The sequence below is a fragment of the Acinonyx jubatus genome, chromosome A2 (genome assembly GCF_027475565.1).
Source record: "Acinonyx jubatus isolate Ajub_Pintada_27869175 chromosome A2, VMU_Ajub_asm_v1.0, whole genome shotgun sequence".
Taxonomy (NCBI): domain Eukaryota; kingdom Metazoa; phylum Chordata; class Mammalia; order Carnivora; family Felidae; genus Acinonyx; species Acinonyx jubatus.
In genome coordinates this window covers 97,168,513-97,188,193 of record NC_069383.1, presented here as the reverse complement: position 1 = coordinate 97,188,193, position 19,681 = coordinate 97,168,513, and the positions used below count along the sequence as shown (strand labels likewise).

The window sequence follows — 19,681 nt, the reverse complement described above, 5'->3', positions numbered from 1 at the left end:
TCTTCTCCACGCGGGGCCCCGCCTGCGCTCCCGCCAGCGCTCCCGCGAGCAGAGCACTACCGCTACCCCTACCGCCAAAGCCATGGCTACCGGCTCGCAGGCGCCAGGCAGCAGCATGTCCCCGGTCGGGGGCTGAGGTGGGCTTCAGTCCCTGGCTGGCCCAGACACTTGGGGGCTTGGGGCGGCAGGCGGCTGGGAGCCAACTCACAGCACCAGCTGCGCCTCAGCTGTGTTCCCTCACCGGCTCTGGCCCTGGCCCACGCGCATGCTGCGCATCGTGCGCGTCGCTCCCGTACACATGCTTGGGCCCAGGATCCAAGCCGCCCATCCCCCTTACCCCCGCAGGGGGGCACAGCTCCCTGGGCGCCAGGTTTGACCAGTTGCACCTCGGCGTGCGCCAACAGCTGCTCTGACCGCCTGCTGGCCAGCCTGGTAGCCCGAGCCAGCAGAGGGCTCCAGTAGACCAGGCAGGGGAAAGGGACTGGCAGGTCTCCTCCCAGGTGGAGACCTCCCTGTCACCCCAAGGAGACCCAGGAAGCTTTTGCAAAGCTGGTTTCCCAGGGAGGTGGCTGTACATGAACCCTGTGCTCCTCAAATAATAATACTCAAATACTCAATAATGCTAAAGTAACACCGTTGAGTCAATTACAAAGCGAATGAATGGCTGTGACCAGGACCAGCACCTGCCCTGGGGAACGTTCTGTTAATATTTGTTCATGTTTCTTTACTATGGAGAGAGAGGGAGTGAGATGGCAGGAGGGCCACCGGATATATATCTGCACCTTCCCTTTTCCCACCTCCTCATTTCCCAACTCAAACCACATTCTTTCCCCTGAGGCTAACATCTATATCCAACTCCTGTTTCCATTTTCCCCTCCATCTGCTAAGCTTTTCTGCACCAAGGTCCTCTAGGTTAAGGTCGAAGAGGTTCACACTCCACAAAGAGGCAATTAAAATACATGAGCTAGGAGGTACTCAAAATGGTTTGCCCAGGTCTGGCACTTAACTCTTACCTGAGGGAACAGTCAGCATCCTGTTCTCAGACATCAATCACCTGAGCCTCTTCACGTATGGTGGGAGTTCAAATGGCAAAGGAAGAGAGGAGGGAAACAAGCAGAGATCATGTGGTACTTTAGGAACCTGCAGCATCCAGGTTAGTCGCTGACTAGACTGCCAAGTCTTCATCCCCGAGCCACTGTGCATCTGTTAAGAAATAAAGATGCCAGAGGGCCTGCCTAGAGACAAGTTCACAATCTGTTGATCCAGCCAACACAAAGAGTTAAGGTTCAAGTGGGGGACTTTCCCATGGCCTCCCACAACACTAAGGCACTTCTCCTTTTACAAGTGAATCAACTGAGTCAATGAGAGCCTCAGTAATTTCCTCAAAGACTCCCAGCCAAGGCACACAAAGTGGAGATTCTACAACACATGGTCATGTCATCATCTGCTAACATCCATATGTTCATGTCCCCTCAAAATCCATATGTTGGAATCCTGATGCCTGATGTGATGGTATTAGCGGGTGGGCCTCTGGAAGTTGATTATATCATGAGGTCCTCATGAATGGGATTAGTGCTCTTGTAAAAGAGACGCCACAGAGACCCCTTGTTCCTTCTACCAAGTGAGGACACAGCCCTAAGTTGTTTGGCTATGAATCAAGAAGATGGCCCTCATAGGACTCAACCATGCTGGGGCCTTGATCTTAGACTTCCTGGCCCTCAGAGCCATAAGAAAGAAATTTCTGTGTTCGATTTTGTTAGAGCAACCCAAATGGACTTAGACACCACCCAAACAGATGTTGACAAGTTTAACTAGATGAGATAAAGAATGCTAATGTGAAATAGAAGTACAATAAATACACTGACCTCAATTTCAGGGTTTTTTTTTAACGTTTTATTTTTGAGAGAGACAGACAGATGGACAGAGCATGAACAGGGGAGGGGCAGAGAGAGGGGGAGACACAGACTCTGAAGCATGCTCCAGGCCCAGCACTGTACCCAACTCGGTTGCTCCAACACACAAACCGCAAGATCACCACCTGAGCCAAGGTCAAACACTCAACGGACTGAACCACCTAGGTACCCCATTTACAGTTTGAAAAATATATACATTACATTACACATCTCCACAACTGTTGTGAGGATTTGTGGGTTACCAGGAGCCCTTGTCAAAAGATTTTAATGCCACTGAAAACTCAATGTGACTCTCTTGGCTTATCTTATCTGCATATGACAAGGTCCACCGGAGGGTTCTGATAGAGCCAGTCAGATCACGCCTATAGAACAGAGTGTCCTGAATGTTCAAGTAAGACATAATGGGAAGACATAGGAGGCAAGCCAAAGGCTTCATGACAAAATATACTTACCGCTGAACTCATTCTTTCTTAGTAGTGTACCAACAACCCAGCCCACTTAACGAAAGCAGCTCTAGAATCAATCTTTGGCAACAGGATCATAGGAGAGTACACCACAAATACCACACAAATGGACAGCAAAATGATCTCGCAGATCTCACGAAGATGCACTACCCCGTGAAGCCTATGAAAGGGACAAAGATTCTGGCAGTTCAGCCATAAGCTGCATCGGCCTCAGCAGCTTATCCTACCAGGTCAGCAGAAACAGGAACTCCTAGCCTTGCCTGATGCACACAGGGTATGCTGGCAGGTCTGGGACATTCCTGGATTGAGGACCGCTAAGAACAACTGTGGTTGCGCCAAAGCTCAAAGATGCCACCAGGACTTCCACATCAGGTGCCTGGCTCATACCCCCAGCCTTTCAGTGTCCTAGGTGCAGGAGGGTGAGATGCAGACCAAGACATAGGAAGGGATGAACCAGACAGCCCATTTTCCACACACAAATACAGGGGACACAAACCAGAATGTAGGAGGAGTATGCAGAGACAACGCACATAGGAACTGGCCATGAGCACACGAACTGAGTCCCTGAGAACTTTCCCAGGCTTTGGACATTTCAGGGCAGTCTGTGTCGTCCTGCCCCTGAATTCACAGCCACTCTTCCCTGGTGACCACTAGCGCTTGATGAAGGGAAAATCTCCTGAGATCTAAGGTCATATCTCAGAACACGTGTGTCCAAAGCTCACCAGATCTTGAGTCACATCTCACAGGAAATTGGCAGCAGGAAGAACTTCCTGGTCTTGGCTGTACCTGCAAGGCACACCGCCAGGGCTGGGCCATTTCTGCATGGGGACTGCTGCGACATCCAGGGGTGTACAAAAGCCAACAGACACCGGAAGCAATTCACACGAATGGCCTCGCTCGTACTTTCTGCCGCTCCCAGCCTTAAGGTACACTACAGCTAAACACGGACCAATGAAGTAAGAACAAATGGACTGGAGGCCCATTTGTCACACCGAACTACAGGACACAGAAACCTGACGGCAGGAGGGGAAGGGAGAAACAACGTGCACAGAAAGTGGCTTCTGTGATCACACTAAGAGGCTACCTGAGAGCTGTCCCAGACGTTGGACATTTGAGCATAGTCTGTGTCTATCCTGAGTCTGTAAAACGAAGCCACAGTCCCCTGGTCACAAGATTCCCGTGATCTAGGGACAATTCTCATGAGATATAAGGCCAGATCATGTGAGATCTAACTGCACCTCTCAGGAGATCTTGGGACAAATCTCACAGGAACTCAGCAGGAGTGGGAACTCACTCACCTAGTCTGGTTTGTGCAGGACAGGGACATTCATGGATTGGGGACACCTAGGAACTCCCGGACTTCCACAAATGTCTCCAGGCACCACCACCAAAGTGTCCCGAGGTGTCTCACCAGTACTCCCCAAGCCTCTCAGCATTCTAGGAGCAGTGGCTGTAACACGGACTACTGAAATAGGAAAGAATGACTGTGAGAAGAAAACCTAGGGAAAAAAAAAAAAAGATAAAAGGGGCCAGCCTGATGACTGAGGCTGGATACTCCCCATGCTTTCTGATAGCTTCTGTGATCTTCTTTGCCTCCTGCCTCCACCAGCTACCCATGGAGCACCACTGATAAGTATCCCCTCCCATTTTTCTTTTGTCTCTCAATCCCCTGACATCACCGCCAGAAAAGGAGGCAAAGGCCGAGGTGCGGGGCTCAGCCTTTGGAGGGAACTCCACTGGGCCGGCAACGTTGCCCCATAAACAGTGTTTTCTCATTGCCTGAATGAGTGTGGCTTGGCTCTTCCTGGGTGCCGAGTATGTGCTGTAACAGCTGGACTGCATATTGTTCATGCTAAATGAGAGGTGATGCAAACAGGAGGTCAGGAGGTGCAGAAAGAAACAAAGTGCACAGGAGCCGCCTCTTCTGAACACACAGGCAGCCTGCCATTGCACCTCCCAGGGTGCAGGAACTTGAGGGCATTCTGTGTCTGTCTTGCCGCCAGAGAACACAGCCACCTTGTCCCTGTTGACAACTCTCCCGTGATCTCGGGGCAGATCTCATGAGATCCATGGCTAAATTTGGCAAGATCTTTTCCAACCTCCTGGGAACTTGGCAGGAGCGGCAACTAGGTAGCCTAACCTCTTTTGTGCAGGATAAAGAAGTCGACTTGTGCTCTGCCTGGGTTGGGGACACCTTGGAAAACCTGTGGTCCCACAGTAGACCCTGCCATGTCACCAGCATCAAGACACGAGGGGTCGTGTTCGTATTTCCTGTCTGTCTCAGCACCCTAGATGTGGTGGGTGAAACACCTGGCCACAGAAACAGGGGCTGCTGGACCAGATTGACCCGTTATTCCCAGTAAACTAGAGGCACAAGACACAGCAGAGGAGGAGGAGTGGGGTGAAGCACAGTGCCCAGAAATGGACTCGTGTGAACACAGAAAAAGTATCCCTGAGCGCTGTCCTAGGCCATGGACACTTAGCGCAGTCTGTGTCTGTCATGACTCGAAAAGATGCAGCCACCTCTGCTCCGTTGACAAATCTTGTGAGATCCCCAGGCCAAATCTCACGAGATGTCAGGCCAAATCCAGCCAGAAGGGGGCAGGCACAACAACTCCTTAGTGTAGTCACCTTTGTGCAGTGTAAATAGGCAGGGTTGGGACACTCCTGCTTTGTGGACTGCTACCAACACCCAGGGTCCCACAAACAACCCAAGGCCACCACCCAAAGGATATGAGGTCTCTGGCTCATCCTTTCCAACTCATCCAGCGTTCCAAGAGCAGCCGGGGTAACAACCACCACTAAAATAGGCAAGACTTGGCCTGGTGGCCCTTGCTTTCTGTGAAGCTAGACGGGATTGAAACAGGAGGTGAGGAGGTGTGGGGGAAAGGAAAGTGCACAGCACCTGGCTCCCCTGAACACACAATAAGCCCTCGTTGATTCTCCCGGGCTGTGGAACCTTGAGGGCACTCTGTGTTTCTTCTAATCTCAGAGCAAACGGCCAACTCTGTCCTGTTGACAGATGTCATGAGTTTGAGGGGCAAATCTCATGAGATCTTAGGTCAACTCTGTCGAGATCTCAGGCCACATCTCACAGGAAGTTGCGGCAGCCAGAACTTCCTCTCCTAGCCCGGTTTGTGCAGGGGAATTAGGGAGGGCTGTAATATTCCTGGACCGGGGACACCTAGGAAAACATGGAGGCCCACAATAGCTCCCTCCATGTCACCAGCACCCAGACACAAGGGGGCTCCTTCCAACTTCCTCTCTCAGCATTCTCACTACCGAGAGATCATGACCTCACCAGAAAGAAAGAGTGGGGTGCTGAAGTGTAAGTGAACACAGATATGTGGAATTCTTTCCATTTAACTGGCTAACTGGGCTGCAGTTTCAATATTTACACTATACTACTTGCAGTCATGTGGTTTATGAGAGTTTTCGTACTTGAAAACAATCAATCTTAAGAGGCACTTCATTGATTTCTCAACCACCAGTCGTTTAATTCCTACTGGCATAGATCTTAATGTAATTTCTTTAAATGTTTTTGAATGGTTATGTATTTTTGAGACAGAGGGAGACAAAGCGTGAGTGGGGAAGGGGCAGAGAGAGAGGGAGACATAGAATCGGAAACAGGCTGTCAGCACAGAGCCCGATGCGGGGCTCGAACCCACGAGCCGTGAGATCATGTTCTGAGACGAAGGCGGACGCTCAACCCACGGAGCCACCCTGGCGCCCCGATACTCTCATATATCTTAATACTATATGTCTGTAAGCTCACAAATCATGATTTTTAACCTATTGTTTTACTAATTCTTCTATTTAAAAGTCAATGATCCTTCACTTCTCAAAGATATTCAGAGATAGTGATAAAACGTCATATTCATTAATATGTAGAAATCACACACAAACACACACATAGATGTTTACTCTTCTTATTTCCTTCATACAATGTGTCCCGGAGGGAGAAAATTTTCCTTCAGCTCAGGAATTACCTTTGTATGTTTTCTGGTGCATATGTAGGGATGCATTTTCTATGTTTTGTGGGACATAGTTTCGCACAGATCATTACTTAAAACTTCCTTGCCTTTAAAACAAGGAATGAGTGAAAAGGTGGATATTTTAGGCACTCTAGACCAGGCTGACAACATGCTCCCAGGTGCATTTCCTTGTTCTCTTTCCCCTTTATCGCCCCTTGTGCTGCTGGTTGTGCAAGTACCTGATATCCTTGGGAGGGAGAAGGGACAAAATGGAGGAACTCTGGGGTCCTCAATGACCACATGAAGGACTTTAGTCTCCAATCTAAACACACACCCAGCACCGTCATGTGAGGAAATCTATGGGGACATGCTTTTGAAATGTGGCACGTTCTCTTGTAATTCAGCATAACCTAATACACGTACAAAATGTTAACCTGCAAGATAACTTAGAAATCAGTCTACAGTCATGAAAATTAGTTCTTTCAGTCAGTAGGGCATGAGACTCTTGATCTTGGAGTGTGATTTCACGCCCAAAATTATGACTATACTGGAGTGAACAAATATACGATAAAATAAGTACTGAAAAATGACCCAGGTAAATTAGGCTACGATGACTGAGCTGCTAAATGGTGGGATGGATCCCCTTACCTCTTCAGTCAGCCACTGGGAATGAGCATCTGAGCATTCACATAGTGCCAGTGCTGGTAAGGCAGCCACATCTTCCCTCTAGGAGTTCAAGGTCTAGCCAGGAAGATGGAAAGAACACGAAACAAAAATGGGAATGACATGAGCAATGACTCCATAGAAAAAAAATCCAGGTGCGACAACTGGGTTCTGGGCTCCACCAGGGGAGGGTGTGACAAGGCTGTGCTGAGGAAACGTTAACATATCCTGCAGCAGTGCAAGAACGAGTCATCCCTGCACAAGTCCGAGTAAACGTAGCCTGGCAAATTGGTGTTCAGTTGGGGATCCTAGTCCCATCCTTGTGACTGTGTAATAGGTTTGGTAACAGGGCCCCTGGGAAGTTGGTGTCAAAACCATTCAGGCATTCAGATGTCTAGGGAAATGGAAGAGCCCAGGTTGGAACATTTGCACTTCGACTAGGCCAGAGGACTGGGAAGGGAGCTGGCCTCCTTTCTTGGCTGAGGGGACATGAAGTTACACATCCCCTTTCCAGATTGTTCCCATTCCCATTGGAAATATTGGCCCTCATAATGGACACTTGCTTCCCATGGTTCTATGTCTAACTATGTACCTGTTTAGACTTAGGAGTGTTGGAGCTGTCACTAACTCAACTGGCGCCCAGGCATAGATTTTCACACAAGCCTGTGCATGTTGGAAGTGGGCAGCCCACTTCCACTGGCAAGCAAGCAAGGCAGCCCAGCCACTGCTAATGGCAGCACTTGCACTTATTCAGACTTGGATTTACCTTCCATCTGGGGGCACAGAGGGGTCAGCAGGACCACAGGCATCAGTGGTGGGTGCAGGTCACCACCACATTGAGGTTTCTGGGTCAGGTGCCAAGGCATGAACAACCCTGTGCATCAGGCAGTTCCATAGCAGCCTCAGTGGCCCAGCAAAGCCACTCTGTGGTCATGGTGTGACAGCCATGGCATTGGCCTATGCAGTACTGTCCTCCTTCAACATACTCAACAGTAACAACAGTGATAGTTCTGGCTGGCAGGACTAGTTCCACAACAGCCCCAAGGACAGTGGCAGAAGGCAGGGCCTGGCAGATAGGGTGGAACCCATTAGAGCAACACTTAGTGTTTGCCTCCTTACCAGTTCACCTCTCCCAGCCCACATTTGGAGGATTAAAGTGCTTTCACATGTTTACCCTCACATGAAGTGGATATGCATGTTGTGATGTGTAAGAGGACCAGGAATAAACTATGTGAGGAGATACTTAGTCAAGATGCTGGCCAGTGTGCAGTATGCCTGGAGAAATGCAGAGGAACGAAGTAGAACAGGGTTGCTTTGTCTATTCCCATATTACTAAGGTTGCACTGGTTTAAAATAAATAGATACTGACCTGAGCATCATTCAGATACTGTAACAACTTCCCATTTTATAGTTATTCTTGTCTTTTCAAGATGTTTCAAAACCCAAGAGGCTCTGAGGATCTGTTCATGGCAAAACAAAAAGAAAAACATAGGCCTACTTGGCCAGAAACCTGAGTTTGAGACTCATGCAGAGATGAACAAGCATATAGGGAAGTCTATCCTGTAAAGACCCTGGGGCCCTTTGGGACAACATATGCCACAGTCACAATAAATGTACCAGAACCCCAGTGGAGAGCCCAGGATATGACAGTAAGACAATCACATGGAATGGACCCCAGCATGGGCTCAGCACTAAAATAGAGCAAAGGGGTGAAAATACATAGAGGGAATCCAAGAAGTCTGCATCAGAGATAAGAATGAGATAATATAGGAAGTTATGTGACTAGCACAGTCTTCCCCAGTTCACTGACTGACTCAGGAAAGAGAAACACCAGCAGGATTTGGCCAACAGTGCCATGTATAAGTTCCACCTGAAAGCCCTGTCATCAAGAAGCCTTCCGATTTTGTTTTTCAGAATCAGAGGGAAAGACCTGGTTCTACTTATGTGCTCTATCCTTGCCATCAGGACATAGGGGCAGTGGTGATACAGCTGTAGCAGGGATGTACTCCCAGCCGATGGGTAAGTGTTTGGAAGCAGTACATGGTACAGGATTGCATCCAAGGGGACTTTATGTGGTGATCAGATCTTGAGCATCATGCCCACATGAAAACTGCCTGTTCTTCAAAATGAATGGATCTATATTAGTGAGGGGAGGGAGGGCAACTGGATAGTGATGCTTGTGCATACACTAGCCAGCTAAGCAACACCATGTGCTCAGGGACAGAAGGGCCAGGTTTCCTCTTAGATATTAGACCCAGAGAACCTTCAATTTACAGAAACTGACTGGGAACTGGCACCATTCATATAGTCATGGCTGTGTTAATAACAGCCCTATGGTCCTGGAACGTGAACTGAGACCTAGCTAGAAAATCAGCAATGGGATGTGTATGAGTACAAGCAGTGCCAAAGTTCTTCATCTCCAAAGATAATAGCATCCATCTGCAAAGGAGATATCTTTCTTAATTAAGTCTTGATGCAGATAGTAGGATGGTTCCCTTCCTAAAACCTCTGGCTTAGCCTACGCACAAGCATTTTCCAGTGGGCACCTGCAAATGCTCTAGGCCTGGCGATGTCTACAAATTCTGAAACACAACTCCCAAAGCCCCTGTGACCAAACCTATTGCACACTCACCAAAATTGTTCCAGACTCCCTGCTTAATAGGAAAAGATATGACTCTGAGACACTGGCTCTGAAAGGATTCCAGGGAATCCCTTGATTCAAAAGAAGAGCAGTTATTCACTATTCCTATAATAGCCCGCTAAGCAAGAAGAGTTTGAGGACATGAGGGTCAGTTGTTCTCTGAGACATCAGACTCTGAGAGTCCTCCACTGGCTCAGGAACTGACTGAAACTGACTTCCAATCCTTGGAACATGGCTGGGTATAGACAGCCACGTTGTCTTTCTGTGTGAACAGAGAGCAAGTTAGAAAAGCAGCAATGGGAGAGGAATGACTACAAGGCCAAAGTTCTCCATTCAAATGGGCACAGGTCTAATTGAGGAAGGAGTATCTCTAACATCCCTTCCTCTTGTCCCACCCAGGATGCAGGATCCTCCCCTAAACACTGGCTTAAACTACCCTCAAGGATTCTCCGTGGGCATCTTTACACACCTTAGGTTTGGGGGTGGCCACGTAATTATAAAATGAAATTAAGAAGGACCCAAAGCAATACCTATATCAACATCACAAAGATACCACCAAATTCCCAAGCTGAAACAAGAGGACATTGCTCTAAGAAACTGGCTCTGAATAAATTATATGCAGAATGTTTCTTCACAAAAAGGGTTAAGTGGTGGAGATGGAGACACAGACTGCGAGAGTTCTTCATCACGCATGAGATTTGGAGAATGTTGAGAATGAAGTACCCAGTGCAGTCTCCTCTCAACCAAGTTATATCCAGAATAAGAAATGCCTGTGGGCTTAGGACAAAAGAAGCCTCTGAAGGACTACATCTGGGAGCCCTGTCAGCAAGAAGCCTGCATTTTTTTTCCATAGGAACCAGCGAATTATGGCTTTGGGTATCCCTTCCCCTTTTTCAATCAGTTGAGCGAGGCAGCAGCGTTTGAGCTGTAGCTGTTGGGTTCTGCTGGCTCTTGCTCAGGATTCTGGAACAAGGATTTGGTTCCCTCCATCCTGGCAAGGGCTCTTCTAGTGCTGACCCCCTCCCATTCATGTTGCCCATGTGCTAACTTTCTGCTTCTCAGAATGAAGAAAACTCAATCGTCCAGGTCAGTCAGGCAAGCTGGCTCCCCTTTACCTTACATAGCACAGCAGGCCAACCACCAAGCACCAAGGGAGTAAAGGCTTTCTTTCCTTTGGTAGAACAAAGCCTGATAGCTCTCACTTAGCACAGGAGCATAGTGGGAGTTTGCAGCCTACCCAGTAGTGCCAGCTGAGTGAGTCATGGCCCCATGGCTCCTAAGGGAGAAAAAATTATCAAAATACAGAAAGGAAAAGGAAATGCAAGGAGAGCCAAAGCTCAACACTTCCAGTGGGAATGGGGATACACTTGGAAAGAAGATGTCTTGTTTCATTTGCCCTCAGCCCAGAAAGATACCAGCTCCCTGGCCAGACCTCTGGCCCAGCCTACATATGAAACATCCTTTGCTTGGCCGCTAAAAATGCCCTGAATGGCTGTATCCTTCTGAAAGCCAGTCACAAGGCTTTTGAATAGGAGCCCTGTGGCAAAATCTCTCCACCAGTCACAAGGACTGGACCAGACTCCCAGGTGGAAGGCAGAGGATAGGACCTGGAGACATTGACTCTGAACGGATTGTGGGAAGAACCTTGTTTTTAGAGAAGGAGCAAAGATGTGTGAAGTCGAATAAGGAAAACCAGAACTCTTCAAAGATTGGAAGGGGAATTCTATGGAAAAGTGAGTGCCCAGCAAGAGCTCTGGTAACATGGCTGTGGGAAGAAGAAGAAACACAGAGGTCTTAGGGAAATATGCTCCCTAGAATCTCCATTTGGGAGCTGTGTTGGCACCAGGCCTGACTTCTTCCTTCAGAAGGACCTAGAGAGCCCTGGGACTTGGTCTGCCTTTCTTGCTTTCTCCATCATTGACTGGAGTGAGCTCTGACAGTGTTTTAGCTGGGAGGTGCCCCAGATGTGGCTCCAAAGTGTGGAGAGAGGCACTGGTGCCCACTTCCTGTCAAGGGCAGTTTCTGGGCTCACCAGCTTCTGGAGCTCACCAGCTCACCAGCTACTGCTCTTGTGTGAACTGTCTGCCTTTCAGGGGGAAGAAACCTCAATCAGGCAGAGCAATGGGTCAAGCTGTCTACACTCCTCCCACCCCTTGCTACAAACAGCCAAGCACCAAGCTCAGGAATAGGAGGGCTATTCTCATTTGGTATATATGATGCTGATGGCTGTCACTGAGCACGGGACAGTGAGAACACAACATCCATCCCTAGGAGCCCACTGAGTGTGTGCTAGCTCCATGGCTCCTAAGCATGAATGAAGGCAGAGTCAGAGACACAGTAAGGGTGATGGAATGGCTACAGCCATGACCAAAGGGCATTCAATATTTCCACAATGGGAGTGAAACCAATATGGCATGGAGATGTGTTTCTTCATGTCCCCTAGGTGCAGCAAGGAGGCCAGCTCCCTTCTAATACTGTCTGGTCCAGCCTCCAAACAAACTGGTCTCGGGTGGACCACTGCCAAGGCCCTATGGCTCTACATGTCTAAGTAGTCCTGAAACCAGCAGGTCAGGGTTCATTTGGCTCAACCTGTCCCACAGTCACAAGGGCTGATCCACATTGGACATCTCCAAGCCAGAGATAGTACTCTGAAAGACTGAATTTGTATAGACCCTGAGAAGATCTTGATGGATAATAAACAATGTCATTAAACTTGATATACCTAAGGCAAGAGTTCTTCATTAAGGACAAGAATTGGGTTATGTTTACAAAAAATGCTGAGCCTGGCATCCAAAATTGGCTGTCCAATGCACCCAATCCTCATGCCTCTCCCGCACTCTATCAGGCATGGTCAATTCAGCCTTCCAGGGAGATCTGTGCACTGGTATGAGTTCTGTCCCTGAAACCTCCTGGGACCTAACCCTGACCCTAGCCAAGGATCTTTCCTTATGGGGGCCAAATTTGCAGGTCTGAAAGGAATGGATATGGGGCCCATAACAGATGCAGATTATTCAGCATGGATGTTGTGAAATCACCATGTCACATCCAAAGGAAGGATGGAGCTGCACAAGGGGGATCCTGAAGCCCGACCTGAGCTTGGCCCACATCATAGGCTGGCCCTTGAACCCGAAGAGTAAGCCTGACCCACAGCCTCCCTTGAGCACTCAACTCAGCCCTCCAGCAAATTCAAGGCACTGTTGGTGGTTGTGCCCCTAGCACTTCCTGTGAGCGAACCCTAACCCTAGCCATGTCTCTGCTTCTGAGAGGGATCACGTCCTAGGTCTGAAAAAAGAACAGACTTGGGACTCATGATGGGTGCTGAAATATTGAGTGAGGTATGCTGAATTTGACCTTGGGATTTCCAGGCCCTGAATGGAGCTTCAAAGGGGATCCAGTGCCTAAATCTAAGCCTGGAACACACAATTGGCTGTTCACTGCACCCAAAGCCTATTATTGTTACGCACCCTAACAGGTGCACTTACTCACCCCTCCTGGGAAATCCCTGTATTGGTGTAGGTTCTGTCCCTGAAGTTTCCTGGACCTAACCCTGACCCTAGCCAAGGCTCTTTCCCTATGGGGGACCAATCTGTAGGTCTGAGAATAGAAAATAGATTTGGTGCCCATAACCAGTGCAAGATTATTCAGCATGGAACTTGTAAACTCATCAGACCATTTGCAAAACAGGGATGGAGATTCCCAAGGGGGATCCTGAGGCCAAAGCTAAGCTTGACGCATACCTTGGGCTGGTCCTTGAACACAAAGGCAAAACCTGACTCACACCCTGACATGCGCCCTCACCACAGTCCCCAGGGAGAACCCTGTGCTGTTGGGGTTTCAGCCCCTGGAGCCTCCAGGGACCTTATGATAATCCCAGCCAAGGCTCTGGCCATAAGGGAGCCCAACATGGACATGTGCAAAAAGAACAGATTTAGGTTCAATGACCAATGGGGAATATCTCAGGGTGAAAGTCAGAATTTCACCATGACATTTTCAAAGGAGGGGTGGATCTGCATGAGATGATGCCGAGACCTTACATAACTTTGGCCCACAAATCTTCTGGCTCCTGTATTTAAACCCAAAAGTTGACATGTACCCAACCATGCACCCTCAACTCAGCCTTCAAGGCAGATGACCACATTGTTGTTGTTTGTGTCTCTGGCACTTCCAGGGAGCCATCCTTAACCTTAGCCATGGCTCTGCTTCTAAGAGGGCCCACCTTTTACCAAAAGAACAGATTTGGACCACATGATGGGTGTTGAAATACTCCGAGTAACACTGGAGTTGACCATGGGTTTTCTAAAGCCTGAAAGTGGGGCAAAGTGCTAAGCGTGGAACACATAATGGGGCCATCCACTGCACCCAAATCCTGTGCCTGTCCAGCACACTAATAGTCGCACTCAAATATGCCCTTCTGGGAGATCACTGGACTAGTATGGTTCTGTACCTGAAAACTTCCAGGACCTAACCATAACACTAGCCAATGTTCTTTCATGATGGGGGTACAATTCCTTGGTCTAAGAGCAGAACAGTTTTGGGGTCCACAAACAGTGCAAGAATATTCAACATGGGATTTGGAAAATCGCTATGCAATTTCCAAAGCAGGGAAGGAACTGCTCACAGGGCATCATGAAGGCAAATCTTAGCTTTGCCATGGATAAGACCTGCCCTGGAACCCAAAGATTAAGCCTGACCCGTACCCTACCATGTGCCTTCAACTCAGTGTTCTGGGGAGACCACTGCACTACTTAGCTTTTAGGCCCTGGTGCCTCCTGGGACCTAACCTGAACATTTGGCAGTGCTCTGGTCCTACGGGGGCCCACATGGAGGTTTGGGAAAAGAATAGATGTTGTCCCAGTGGCCAATGGGGAATATCTCAGTGTGGAAGCCAGAATATTGCCATGACATTTCAATGGCTGGAATAGAGCTGCTGGAGGGGATCCCAAGACTTTGTCTAACCCTGGTCCACACAATCCTGTGGCTCTGGAATTCAAACCTTAAGCCTGACTGGTATCAGACCATGCGCCCTCAACCCAGCCCACCTTGGAGACCACTCTGCTGCTGGTAGTTCAACTCCCAGTGCCTCCTGGGTCCTTTTCCTAATCCTAGCCTGGACTATGACCCTAAGTGGACCTGCCATCGAGGTCTGAGAAAAGAATAGATTTGTCCAGGTGGACAACAGGGAATATCTCAGCCTGGAAGCCAGCATTTCACCACAACATTTCCATAACCAGGATGGAACTGCAGGAGGAGATGGTCCTTGCCTAAGGTCCTTGCCTAACCTTGGCACACACTATCTTGTGGATCCTGAATCCAAACTCTAAGCAGCTTACAAACCATGTTACATTTTCCAGTAGCTTGATGTGCTATTTAGAAAGATAAAATAAGGATAAGGAAGAAAATAAAAATCCTGGCATTCGAAGGCAATCACAGCCTAGGTTATTTTTCTACATATGAACATTATTTTCAGAGTGGAATCTCAATGTGAATTAGGTTATTTGGTTGAGTAAACTGTTTTTGTTTTTGTTTGTTTTTGTTATTGTATTGTTTTCATTTTAACAGGGTAAATTCAAGTCCATATCTTTAAATATCCATTTATATTGGTTGTCAACCTTTTTTACTCTAATCATCATAAAGAATAATCTTCACCTGATGACAGTGCCCTAAATAGTACACAGAAATGAGAACAACAAGTAACCATAGAAGGAATACTCTCTAACATTTTCCTTAAATAAACCATACCTAAGTGGCTGCACGAGTTTGCATTCCAACCTGCAGCGCAAGAGTGTTCCCCTTTCTCCATATCCTCACCAACAACTGATGTCTTTTCTGTTGTTAATTTTAGCCATTCTAACAGGTGTGAGGTGGAATCTCATCATGGTTTTGCTTTGCATTTCCTAATGATGAGTGATGTTGAGCATCTTTCCATGTGTCTGTTTTCTTTGGAAAAGTGTCTATTCATATCTTCTGCCCATTTCATAACTGGGCTGTTTGAATTTTGGGTGTTGAGTTTGATAAGTCGTGTCTAGATTTTGGATCCTAACCCTTTATCAGATATGTCGCTTGCAAATATTTTCTCCCATTCTGCAGGCTGCTTTGAGTTTTGTTGATTGTTTCCTTCACTGTGCAAATGCTTTTTATCTTGATGAGAATATTACTCAGCCATCAAAAAGCATGGAGTCTTGCCATTTGCAACACGTGGATGAAACTAGAATGTATTATGCTAAGCGAAATGAGTCATCTGAGAAAGACAAATATCATATGATTTCACTCATACGTGGAATTTAACATATGGGAAGGTGGGGAGGAGAAGAAAGGGAGACACTTAATGATAGAGAACAAACTGCAGATTGATGGACAGAGGTGGGTGAGAAATAAGCTAGATGAGTGATGGTTATCAAGGAGGGCACTTGTGATGAGCACTGGGTGTTATATGTAAGTAATGAATCACTGAATTCTACTTCTGAAAACATGTTAACTAACTTTTTTTTGTTTAAGAAAAATTTTTAAATGTGTATTTATTTTTGAGAGAGAGAGAGAGAGAGAGAGACAGAATATGAGTGGGAGAGGGGCACAGAGAGAGAGAGAAAGAGAGAGAGAGAGAGAGAGAGAGAGATACACAGAATCAGAAGCAGGATCCAGGCTCTGAGCTGTCAGCACAGAGCCCAATTTGGGGCTCGAACCCACAAACTGTGAGATCATGACCTGAGCTGAAGTCGGATGCTTATCCAACTGAGCAATTTAGGCACCTCCTAACTAACATTTAAATTAAAAAAAGAAAAAAGAAAGTCTTAACAGATCACTTACTAGGTCATGGTCCATTAAAGTGTTTTGACAATGGTGTGAGACATTCTGTCTGACACCATCATTTTAAATGGTTGTATCATGGTCCTGCTTCCAGGGGAAATGGATCCTCTCTGTCCGAGAAAGAGGTGTCCCATTGAAGGCTCTTAGAGTCAAGCACAGATCACAAATTCCTACATGAATTCTTTGTGCAAATTTCTAATCACTGTCTTTGGTTTCTAAAAGCAGAACCTCTCACCATAATCAAAGCTGATGGCAACTGAAATCATGGCAACAATCACCCTCCAGTAAAAGAGTTGAGGTCCCTCTCACTACTGAAACATAAGTGCCCTTAGCTCTAATGCCCAAAAAGGGGTCTAGTTTCAGGAGTTTGGTGAAATGTTTTTGCTGGTTTGGTGGACAAATCCATTGTCCTATGTTCACTTTTCTAATAATGAGTGAGGCTGGACGTTCATCACTTACAGCCATTTTGGAAATGGCCACTGTTCTCGCTTCTGGGGTATGCCTGCTCAACATACTCTCCTGGACTTTCCCAGGGGATGCAGACAGTGATGCATGTCCAGTCAAGAAATTTCATTCCTTGTAAAACCACTACACTGTTAGTGACTGCCTTCTAACCAGTGAAACCCAGTTGGAGTGATGGGAGATCAGTTTCAAGACTTCATGACAAAAATTCTGTCACTTTCTTCTTACTTTGTCCTGTGTTTGTTCCATCTCTCTCTCCTGTCTCTCTACTCCGCTGTCTCCCTCCTGCCCTTTCTCTCTCCTCCCTTCTTTCTGTATCTCTACTCTCTCTGTCTCTCTGTGTGTGTGTCTAACTCTCTGCTTTCTGTCCTCATTTGCTCCCTCTGTCTCTCCATGAACCCTGGAAATGGGGAGATCAAATACTTAACTTAGGGGCTACCCTATGAGACCCCTATATAGGAGAGAAAGATATACGTTTCCTGGTCAAAAGATTGAAATAGGCTCTCAGTTCAAACTGAATTCTGATATTCTGATATTCTGATATTGCCCATATCAGTGAGCTTGGGAGTAAAATATCACCCTGTTCAGTCTCCGTTGAGACCACAGCCCTGGCTTCATAGAGACTTTGAGGCAGTATCACACAGCTATGCTGTGCCTGGATTTTCTCCCAGAAAAATGTGAGCTATTAAATATTCGTAGTTTTAAGATTCAAGGTATTCGAATAATGCTGTCAGAGAGGAATGGATAACTAACGGTCTAATAGGTCCCAGCATCTGGTCTATGATCTGCCTTCTCCCTGCCTCTCCCCTTCCAGGATCCTACAGGCACATTTTCCACCTTTTTAATGTTTCTAACGGAAAAACACAATTTTGTCTCCTATTCTCTGCACCAGCAATATCTTCTCCCTGACACACTGCAGACATGTGCAGTGTGGATTCCTTTTGTCATTCTGGCTCCAGTAAATGTCACCTCAGTGCAGCCTTTCATATACTCCAGTGACTCCCCAACCTGTCCTCACATCACACTCATTCTTTTCACAATTATATTTCTGGCTTCTTTTTTTCCACATGTCTTTCATACCTTTGTTCATCTCCCCCTCCAAAATGTGAATACCTGGCAGGCAGGGACCACTTTGTCATTGTAAGCCTTGCACTTAGGCCCACCAGATCCCCAAGCACAAGGTGAGTGCTTGGGACAGTTACTGAACGAAGAAATAGAAAGACCATGGAACACTCCATCTAGATTTTGACCAGCTTAATCTGTGGAGATAGCTGCTAGTAATGGGAGATTCCTGTTGTATCCAGAATGACCTCTGAATGACCTTTCCCTGGTCCAGTTTCTCCAGCAAAACTCAGTGGACACCACTGACACTGGAGGCTGCCTGTTCCCTGATGTCCAGCACTAGCACTGGAGCCACAGGCATGAAGATCCCCAAACAAAATCAGCACTTTTATGTGACTGAGAGGAAGGTAGTGGCCCTTTAAGGTCCCAGGATAAAGCTCAGGACCTACAGACTCCAGGACTGTGCAAGGGAACTCAGGCTTCAGCCATTCCCCTTACTCTGTCCATCCCCAGTATATAGTCTTTGCTCAGGGGCATCCTCAGGTTGCCAGGACAATGACTCCTTTGATTCCAAATGAAGACTCTGGGTGTCCAACAAGGACTGATATTGTGCTTGGACTCTAGACTCAGTGTACAGTGCTCTGACATGTCCTTCCCTATCCCAAGTCCTCACCAACCCAATTCCCGAAGCCTCTAGGCTCTCAAAGACTTCCAACAAATGTAGAGCATTTCTACAGTATCTCAGAACACAGTGAGTCACTGATAGAGAGCCAAGGCCAACTGAGCATTTATGATTGTATGCAACTCTGGAGAAACCCACTGGTAACATAACTCTCTATGGAAAAACATTGAAGCCTCTTCTTCTGTAGCTGTTGTCTAAGCAAAGGGGAATTATTCATAATTCCAGGTTCCCACAGAATTGGACTGCTGCACCCTAGTCCTTTCCTCAGAGAGACCTGAGCTCCCACCTAGAACAGGGACTGGCAAATGTTTTCTCTAAGGGGCCAGACTATAAATATTTTAGGCTTTGTGGACCATACGGTCTCTGTCACAACTACTCAACTCTGCCTTTGTAGCATGATAGCATTAATACACAATACATAAATAAATGAGCATGCTGTGTTACCCATAAAACTACACAAATAGGGACTGGGCCAGAGGACCTAGCATGTAGGCTGCACTTTGCATTGACTTAGGTAAAGGAACTCAGCCATGCAGCTTAAATTCTGAGCCTCATGTGTTAAAAAAAAAAAGATGAAGGAAAAGTGCTTACTGCATATGGCCTTTTATAGGAATTATAAAAAGTAAATGGAATAAGGTATGTAAGCCTCTTAGCATCAGGCCCGGATATTGCTTGTTTAATAAATAGTAATATACTTTTTTGAAGTCAGTAAAAGAGACTCTCCAATGTTAGTAGCCCATTCTCATTTCACAACTTAAAAAAAAAAAAAAAGGTAGGTTTAGAAAAGCCAAATGGAATTAACAAGAGGGAATTTAAGGTGCCCACACCTGTAACATCCAGGGGTATTGCTGGCCTCAGGCATAGCTGGACATAAGGGTTTTGCATGTGCTATTCCTTCCACCTGAAATGTTCTCCACATCCTTGTCTGCCTACACCTGCCAAAAGTCTTTCTCAACGTTCAGATTTCAATGCATTCTTTACGGAAGGTTTTCCTAAATTCTTGACTAGAAAAACTC

At 47.0% G+C, this 19,681-nt stretch overlaps 1 long non-coding RNA gene across 1 annotated transcript; it reads right to left on the bottom strand.

Moving 5' to 3' along the window:
* Nucleotides 1-565: 565 nt before the first annotated feature.
* Nucleotides 566-16,425, bottom strand: LOC113602975 (uncharacterized). Its single transcript, XR_008296927.1, has 4 exons — nt 8,384-16,425; nt 7,000-7,092; nt 3,676-3,842; nt 566-1,203 (listed from the first exon to the last, which is right to left on the bottom strand). It is a non-coding gene; the product is annotated as an uncharacterized LOC113602975 (long non-coding RNA).
* Between the last annotated feature and the right edge of the window lie 3,256 nt (nt 16,426-19,681).